The following is a 9,117-nucleotide window of genomic DNA, read 5'->3' as shown; positions in this document are numbered from 1 at the left end:
GCAGGGTGCTGCTTACAGCTGGTGACACACTGGCATGGGACACCCGCACTGCATGCTGCATCCTTTCGCTATTGCCACATACAGGTGGGGCCATATTGTATCCATTCCCCACAGCAGGGGTACAAACAAAGAGGTACCTGTGGGTAGTGTTTGCATGAGCTGGGTGCATGTGTGCTATGGACACTACTTGCATCTGACACACAGATATGCATTGGGCATTGCAGTTATACTTGCATGTGCAGGTACTTCAGCTGTTTCCCAATACATCAGTCCTACCTCCTTTGTGATCTGTGAGTGTTTGGGCAGACAACACCGGCATCCCCTACTTCAGGACCAGATAATGTAATGCATACCTGTATGTACTATGTCAAGGGTGTGTCCGTTTCACAGTGACACAATATATACTGTAGGTCTGGGGTACGTTCCCCTGTGCACTGCTTGTATATCTAGCCCAACAGCCATGTCGTGTCAGTCTTTCAGATGGTGACACATATTACCACCATACATTTGCAATGACTTACTGCTAGCTTGTGTTATACTGGTGGGTGTTGTGTTTGGCACTGCAGTTGTGAGGACTTGTCCCTGTCACCAGAGGTAGTGGGCAATGGCCACCAGGTCTTACCTCAACATGCATACATACCGACCACTCTCACACAATATGAAATACACACCAACCTAACACACACATATTATTATAGAGGGGCAGGAAGGGATAGACATTGGGAGCAGGGTCAACTGGATTACAACGAACATGATTATAACCAATATGTTCAAGAACAATTTTCCAACACAAAGGAAAATGAGAACAATGTCAGAACTAATGTCCCTTTAGGAGTGGACGAACCAAGGAGATCAGAGAGGCTGAGGAATCGGACCCAGCAAACATCATATGCACAGGTTACAATGAGCAACAACATGCATACAGGGAGGGTCTACAGATAGCAGATTTTTCAGTAGTTCTGTATCAGGATACAATACGAGTTAGTAATATTGAATCTATATCGGATGCTCAGGAACAACCGCACACCATTATCAGCACATACAATAATTTTAACATATTCAACTATACTGATATTTCTATTAATCAAAGTTTTTTTTGACTTATTCACTAAAGGTTTTACCTTTGTACCTGTGAACAAACCTAGGAGTGAAAATATAGTACTTGATGTCAAGTTGTTCACTCGAAAACTGAATTTTAAGCATATATACAAAGAAAGACCATTTCAAGATAAGGAGAATGTTTAACTAGGCACAGTACATACAACCCACCCTTACATTATGAAATTTTGAATTTTGAAAAGTGTGTTATTAATAAGATAAGAAATGAATTCAAGAATGACAAGAAAATGAGATATAATTTGACAATAGCCAAAAAGAAATTATTAAATGATTTAAGCACTAATGACAAAATACGTGTAATGAAACCTGATAAAGGTGGGGGGGGCGGTTATTATGCATAGGTGGGATTACATTAAGAGGATGAAGGACATCCTGGATAGAGATGAACATTACAGTTTAGTCACCAAGAACGAGATTAATATATCATATAGGAAGATAGACCTCATTTTGGAGGACAATTTGCTTACAGGAATGATTGACATTGAACTATATAGGTTCTTAAAAGTACCAAAACCTGTTATACCGGCCATTTTTGGTATACCACAAATTCATAAATCATTGTATGATCCGCCCATGAGACCTATAGTGGCATCTCAAGGGTCTAAAACCCAACCTATGGCTATTTATGTGGACACTATGATAAAAGAATTTTACAAAAAATGTGATCATATCCTAGTGGACTCATGGGACTTTTTGAAGAAAATTGGTGGGAGTCCTTATATGGATACTATGTACTTCATTACTATTGATGTAAAAGAACTATTTTCAGTCATTCCCCAAGCCGTTGGGTTAGAATGGTTTGAAAAAAATTTTAGTTGAAATGGATTTTTTAACAACTGTTGATTTTAGAACTGTACTGGAAAGTATGGAATTGGTCCTAAAATATAACTATGTTTATTTTGAAGGTGACTATTATCACCAAAAAGAAGGAGTGGCTATGGGCTCCGCCTGTGCCCCTCCATATGCCAATATAATAATGTTGTTCTGGGAAAGGCAATATGTGTTTTATTCCATGTATAGTCAGTACATTGTTAAGTATTTCCGGTTTTTGGATGACATTTTTGTTCTTTGGAACGGGTCAAAAGACCATATTGAAGAATTCATACAGTATATCAACCAAACAACTACGTTTTTGCACTTTACACACCAAATAGGCACAGAAGAAATACACTTCTTGGATGTAAAATTAAGTAAAGACAGTCACAATAAGTGTTACAAGTCAAATATATTTAGGAAGGAACACTATTCTAACGCTTATCTACATTTTGATAGTGACCATCCTTATCAACTCAAGAAAAATATTGTAAAAGGACAAATGATCAGGATGGCCAGAATGATTTTGGAGGAAATAGATTTTTTAAATGAAATCAATTTTGTAGAAAAAATGTTTTTTGAAAGAGGTTACCCTATGGAGTTTATCAGTCCCATAAAAGAATATGTAATCTTAGAGAGGGGGAATAAATATAACCCTCTCTTAACACAAGGTGGTGTATTGGAGACTACAACACCCAGAATGCATCCGGAATAAATTTTACACCGTATCTAACTGTCACATATTATCAGGGAGTAGGGTGGTTGAAAAAAAGTATCTATGATACTTGGGATATGTTCAGGAATATGGCGACTAAAACAGATGTCTTCAAATGTGATATAAAATTTAGTTTTAGAAGGAATAAAAACATCAAAAACATTATTGAGAAAAGGAAAACCTTGGAATGTGGGGCTAACAAGAGACATGGTACTTTTAAATGTGGTAGATGTGTGCAATGCTCATATATCGCAGGATCAAAAGAAGTAAGAATACCCAGTCTCCACCTAACCTTAAAAGCTAAAAGATACAATAGTTGTTACTCTAAAGGTGTTGTTTACCTAGTATTTTGTAAGGCCTGTGGGAGTTATTATGTTGGTAAAACTGAACGTCATCTCAGAAATAGAATATATGAACATACCAGGGACATTAATAAACACAATGATAATAATGCATTGTACAGGCATGCATTGGAATGTGAAAACGCGGACTTTAAATTTTGGGTGTTAGAGGAGATAGAGCCCATGGATAGAGGAGGTGACTGGGAAACTAAGTTAGAGTATAGGGAAATTATCTGGCAGTTAAGGTTGGATGCTTGTAGTGTAAAGGGACTAAATGACCATATATCCATCACTCCTGCACTAAAATTACTGGCAATGGATCCGAAAAAAGTAAAATGTTAAATGTATTCTGACATTAGAGCTTTCTTCCTATTCATTCACTTCTTATTAATTAACAACTTTTTTAAATAACTAAGATTATATTTTAACATTCTATTCACAGATTTACACCTCCAAAAGAATTTTAAATTAATTTATTTTAAAATATTTAAAATATTTGGTATGTAGGTATATGTATATATTTATTTATTTATTTAATATTACTCAATATTTTTAAATTATTTAATATTTTATATTTACTATGATGTTCATAGGTTCATAGGTTGGTACTAGGCTATCGGCCCTAGGGCCTATGCAAGCCTAGCCATAACAATTCCCTGGATATTTCGTCCCACAATATTTACTTCTCTGGACCCCTGTCTAGCAGGGCAACTGGCATGATCCCCCGGGGTGAATTTCCTGTCTCCCATCCAATCATCAAGGTCAATTTTGAAGAGGGCCAAGGAGGCGCTCTGCTTGACATGTATTGGCAGTCTATTCCAGAGTATGGGGAGTCTCTGGAGCAGGAACCTATCCCTCCAGCATGTTTTGTTCATTGTGATGACAAGGTTTAGATCCCTGGAGCATGTAGCTCTGAGGGATTGGGATTTCTTTAAGTGGAGCATGTCCAACAGCTCAGGGTTTGACACGGCCTTGTATGTTAAGCAGCGATCACCTCTGAGTAGACAATATGCCACAGAGTACAGCTGGAGTTTTTTTAGATGGTCAGCATATGGCATCTGCTTTAGGCCTGTGATTCTTTTAGTGAGTTATTTCTGTGGCCTTTCCAGCTGTTGCAGATGTCTTGTGAGGTACATACCAAATGAGGCATTATACTCTGTAATGGGTCTAATGAGGGATGAGTACAGTGGGACAATGACCTCCTTTTTCATAGGTTCAACATATATACATGTGATGCATACATAGATATATCTCTATATCTCTAGATTTTTTATATATACATAATTTTATAAATGTATTTATATTATTATGGTATATATTTGATTATTTATGCACATGTTCGCAGATTTATCAACAATGAAATATTATATAAATATATTTTTTATACAATGATTAATTCATTGCTTTTACATTATTTCGAGACACAATAAGGAATTTTAAGTAATTGGGGATGTGTACTAGTTATATTTACTATATTTATGATGTTTGAATCAGTATTTGTGTTTGTTGCACTATACTGTTTTTTAAAATTTAAAATATAAGGTACTGAGCAGTTGTGTACAGCTAGCCCTTTTAATTTGGTATAACTAATTGGTTTAAACTAATAGTTTTCTTAATTAAAGTAATTGTTTAATTTCAGCCAATAGGCTAACAATGCTTTACTATAAAATGTATGAACTGATAAGAGCAACTGGATTCTGAAGAAGTCTCCGTTAAGGAGACGAAAGCGCTTAATCAGTCATTATTTTTTCCGTTTTTACTATATATTTTTTTCATTAAATTATTTAAACTATTCGTTGTGAACATCGATTTTTTCCCTGTGACTGCAATAGCAGTATTGGTTCATGGTAAAAGGGCAGCCTTTATTGTTCCGGAGCAGCACTGTATTTTTATTGTGGTTGTGTTGCTACCTTCGACTGTGAGGTTACACATACCTACATATTGTGTAGATGCTACAACCTATTCTGCTACGTTGGCTACCTCTGTGCATCTGTGCTCCACTGGTATTATACCTACGTATACATGTTTCTACATTTCTACATAGGATTATGGGGGGCACACCTGACTGTTACGAAGTGTGTACATTGGATTAAGGGGGCACACCAGACCATTACTACATAAATAAGTAGGGTTGGGGGGAGCACACCTGACTGTTTCTACATTCCTACACAGGATTGGGGTGGGCACACCTGACTGTTTCTGCATTTGTACACAGGATTGGGGGGGGGCACACCTGACTATTTCTACATTTTTTCACAGGATTGGCGGGGGCACACCTGACTGTTTCTACATTTCTATACAGGATTGTTGGGGGCAAACCTGACTGTTACTACATTTCTACACAGGATTGTGGGGGGGCACAGCTGACTATTTCTACATTTCTTCACAGGCTTGGGGGGCACACCTGACTGTTACTACATTTCTACACAGGACCGGGGGGGGGCACACCTGACTGTTATTACATTTCTACGTAGGATGGGGGGAGCCACACCTGACACTTGTACACATTTGCTATGACTATACTGGTATGTCAGGTACTCCATTTCATTCTGTATTCTAACCTATCATGCTGACTAGAGGCATATCAGTGTACTACAGGTCTTGGCTTTGATTGACATACATATTAGTTTCTGACTTCCTACCCTTCAGAACTAACATCCCATTGCCTGATCTGCTGTAGTCTGTCTGTGTAGGCCTGGAGGGTATCCATAGGCATCAATCATAGGCAATAGCACAGCCTTTGTTTGTATTTGGCTACACCTGTCTTGCTGGCTGTGACTGTTGTTGGGTATGTGAACCTCCCTGACTGGCATGTGTGAGTCACTTACCTTGTGGGCGTCCCAGTATCGAGGGTGGTGCTGCAGGGCTGCCTATGTTGGATGCATATAGTACACTCCCTACGCATGGTTGAGCACAGGTAGTGTCATGTTTGGCATCCCTTTTACTGTATGTGAGAGTCAGTGAGAGGTGTTATTCCCTGGGTCACTCCTGTGTCAGTGTATGTGCCATGCATTGCCTCATGGACAAGGCCAGTGCATACTGGGCATGCCTCCTTCTGCCTACTGAGGCAGGCTCAGGTTCTTCCTCCTTCGAGTCACTATGTGCCTGTGCAGGCCTTGGCAATGGTGGGGGGCTGTGTGGCCCTGCCCCATGCTGTTCCTGCTGCAGCTGTTTCCAGGATCATACTGAGTATCATGACACACACAATAACAATGTGGGTACATGTAGCTGGTGAGTACTGCAAGGCTCCACCGGATGTGTCCAAGCTCCAGAACCATAACTTGAGCATCCCAAGCACATGCTCTATTATAATTCTGGTCTATGCGTGTGCCTCATTATGGAGTTCTTTTTCGGGTGTGTGTGCATTTCTGATGGGTATCATCAGCCACAGCTCCAGTGCATATCCAGAATCCCCCACTACATGACCATCAGGGGTGTCCCCATTGGCAAGTCTCTGGTACAGCTGCATCAGATGTCAGATGTGGGAATCATGATAGCTTCCAGGGCAGCCAAAACACACATTTGTTATTATGTTCTGGGTATCGCACATGACCTGGCAGTTGATGGAGAGGAAACCCTTGCGGTTGATGTAGACCCTACCCTGCTCACTGGGTGGTGCTTTGATGCATATGTGTGTGCAGTCTATAGCAGCCACTATCTAAGGGTATTATGCTATTTGGTGAAACAGTTGCATATTGCTGGCCAATGCCTCATGGGTGTTGGGGAAATATACGTGCCCACCGGCATGTGCTGACATGGCATCCAGGAACTGGTGGATTACCCTGGATGCTGATGCCTGTGAGATCCCCATCATATCCCCAGTTGGCCTTTGGAAGGTACCTGTAGCTAGTATTCTTAGGCCTACACATACCTTGGTATCCACTGGGATGGGTTCCCCTCTGTTAGTTCTGTGTGTCAGGTGTGGCTGGCACAGCTCAACAATTTGCTATAGGAGGTCTCTGTCCACCCTATTGTGCTCCACTATCTCCAGCTCATGTAGCCCCCGGTAGGTTACCATGGGTCTGTACACTCTTCTCTGTCTCCTCACTGTGGGTTGGTCAGCAGGATTCACATCCTCACCCCCCTCAGCCTCTTCCACAAGTTGCTGTATGAGAGCTATTGCGGCCCCTATCATTTTGTTGTTTTGTCTGTTAAAATTTCCCCGCCTGTATATACCGGTGGTGCAGAGTAAGGGAAAAACCAGAGTGGAAGGTGTTTCCATAGTTTATAGCAGTGTTTTTGGCTGGGTTGGTCTGGTGCCTGTGTAATTGGTTGATTCTGATACATTTCACCTGCCAGCTATGCTAGTTCTCCTTGATTAACTTCCTACTATTGTTTTCCCTTCCAATTGCCTTTCTGTTTTAGCCCAGTTGCATGCTGCACAAACACAGTGCTCAAATGTGCACAGAGCTGCTATGTCCTGGTTTACCTTTTTTATGCAATGTAAAGAGTGCTAGGCAGACTCAGACACACCTCCTTGCCTAGCTGTGCTAAGCTAGAAGCAAACCTGAGCCACAGGGTTCCAATCCACTTACAATATGCCTGACACCCCCCATGATGTCAGCTAACTCCTTAGCTTGAACTAAGCTATTCCTGCTCTTACACTGTTGAGGGCTGACTAGCATGCTGGGGAAATCTGGGATTCACTATCATTCCCCTTATTTGCATAGGATTGCCTGCTAATGCATAGTTACATGTCTCACACTGAGCCTTCCCCCTTAGCAACCACTACTCACTGGCTGTGTTGTCTTCTGCCTGCCTTTGACTATAATGGCAGAATAGTGATTTTAGTTAAGAGTGCTTATTTTAAGTTTATTTTCTTATTTCCCCCCGATCCCATTTGTGAGCTGCTGCCCTACGCTTAAACAGCCGAGATCGGCTAAAAAAAAATAAAAGTTGATTTTTTTATTTTTTAAACTGTTTACAATGCCAGTGGCCTTATACTTGGCCATTGGCATGCTTCTTGAATGATGTGCACCCTTTATTTGGATTTGTCATGGCTCCGTTTTGGAATTTGCAGAAATGTACTCGTTACTAACCAAGTACATATCTGCAGATTACACTAGTCCTGCACGGCCGGTTTCCAGCTTCCTGGATTGCAAATTCACCTTATTTGCATGGATTTCTCCTGCAAATGGGGTAATTTACATACAGGGGCTGAGTCTGTGCAGGATTAGTGCATGAGCACTCATGCACACCCCTACAGGCTATTCCTGGATTGCACGGCAGACATATTGCCTGCTGGAGCTCCTGCACTAATCCTGCACACCGTGCAAGGCTTGCAGAATCCAGGGATTATTTTCTGTATTCTGAAAATACAAAAGAATTATAAGAATGAAAAAGTTAACCTATGAGAATAGCAAAAAAAAAATGCAAAATAAGTATTTTGTATACGTGTGTGTGTGTGTGTGTGTGTGTGTGTGTGTGTGTGTGTGTGTGTGTGTGTGTGTGCGTGTGCGTGTGTGTGTGTGTGGGTGTGTGTGTGTGTGTGTGTGTAGAAGTATTTTTTAAAGATAAAAAGAAGATTGTATCTTGCTAGGAGAAGATTAAAAGTGAAGAATGCATAGAGAATGAATTATAGAAAGACATTTCAATGGAAAGAGTCAATGATGTATTAAAAAATAATTCTACAGATCTGGCTAGTACAGTGTATGACTTTTATAAAAAACATGTTTTATTTTTCTCTGTTACATTTGTTAACTGGGTAGAGCACTGACCCATTTCATGCTCAGCCTGGTTATAAAAACACAACAGTTTTACAAACATTTAAGGCAGACAAAAAGTAGTATTGCAATGAAGTAGAAAACACCATAAAGTAGAAGAACAGTTAATAGTGAGGACTACAACCAGGATTAGAACACTAAGACAAAGAAGCGTTTTTGTTGAGGTGCTAAATTACTGGTTATGTGGTATAACAGAAAAAGATTTGTAGATATGCGATTTGTTTTGTATGAAAAAAGGTGAAAAAGGACAGATAGACTGGAGTCCTGTTAAGTAATGTAAATTATAGAAGTCTTATGAAAATATTACAAAAATATTTGATAAGATAATAGGAGAAGTAGTGCATGAAGGTGTTTAAGGAGTTTGAAGAAAGCACATTAAAACATGTCCACTTTCTGCTTCATAGAT

Source organism: Protopterus annectens, chromosome 3.part0 (assembly GCF_019279795.1).
Source record: "Protopterus annectens isolate FY-2018-M chromosome 3.part0, PAN1.0, whole genome shotgun sequence".
In the NCBI taxonomy this organism is placed as follows: domain Eukaryota; kingdom Metazoa; phylum Chordata; order Ceratodontiformes; family Protopteridae; genus Protopterus; species Protopterus annectens.
The sequence above is the reverse complement of the archived record's forward strand: the minus strand, read 5'-3'. Positions refer to the sequence as shown.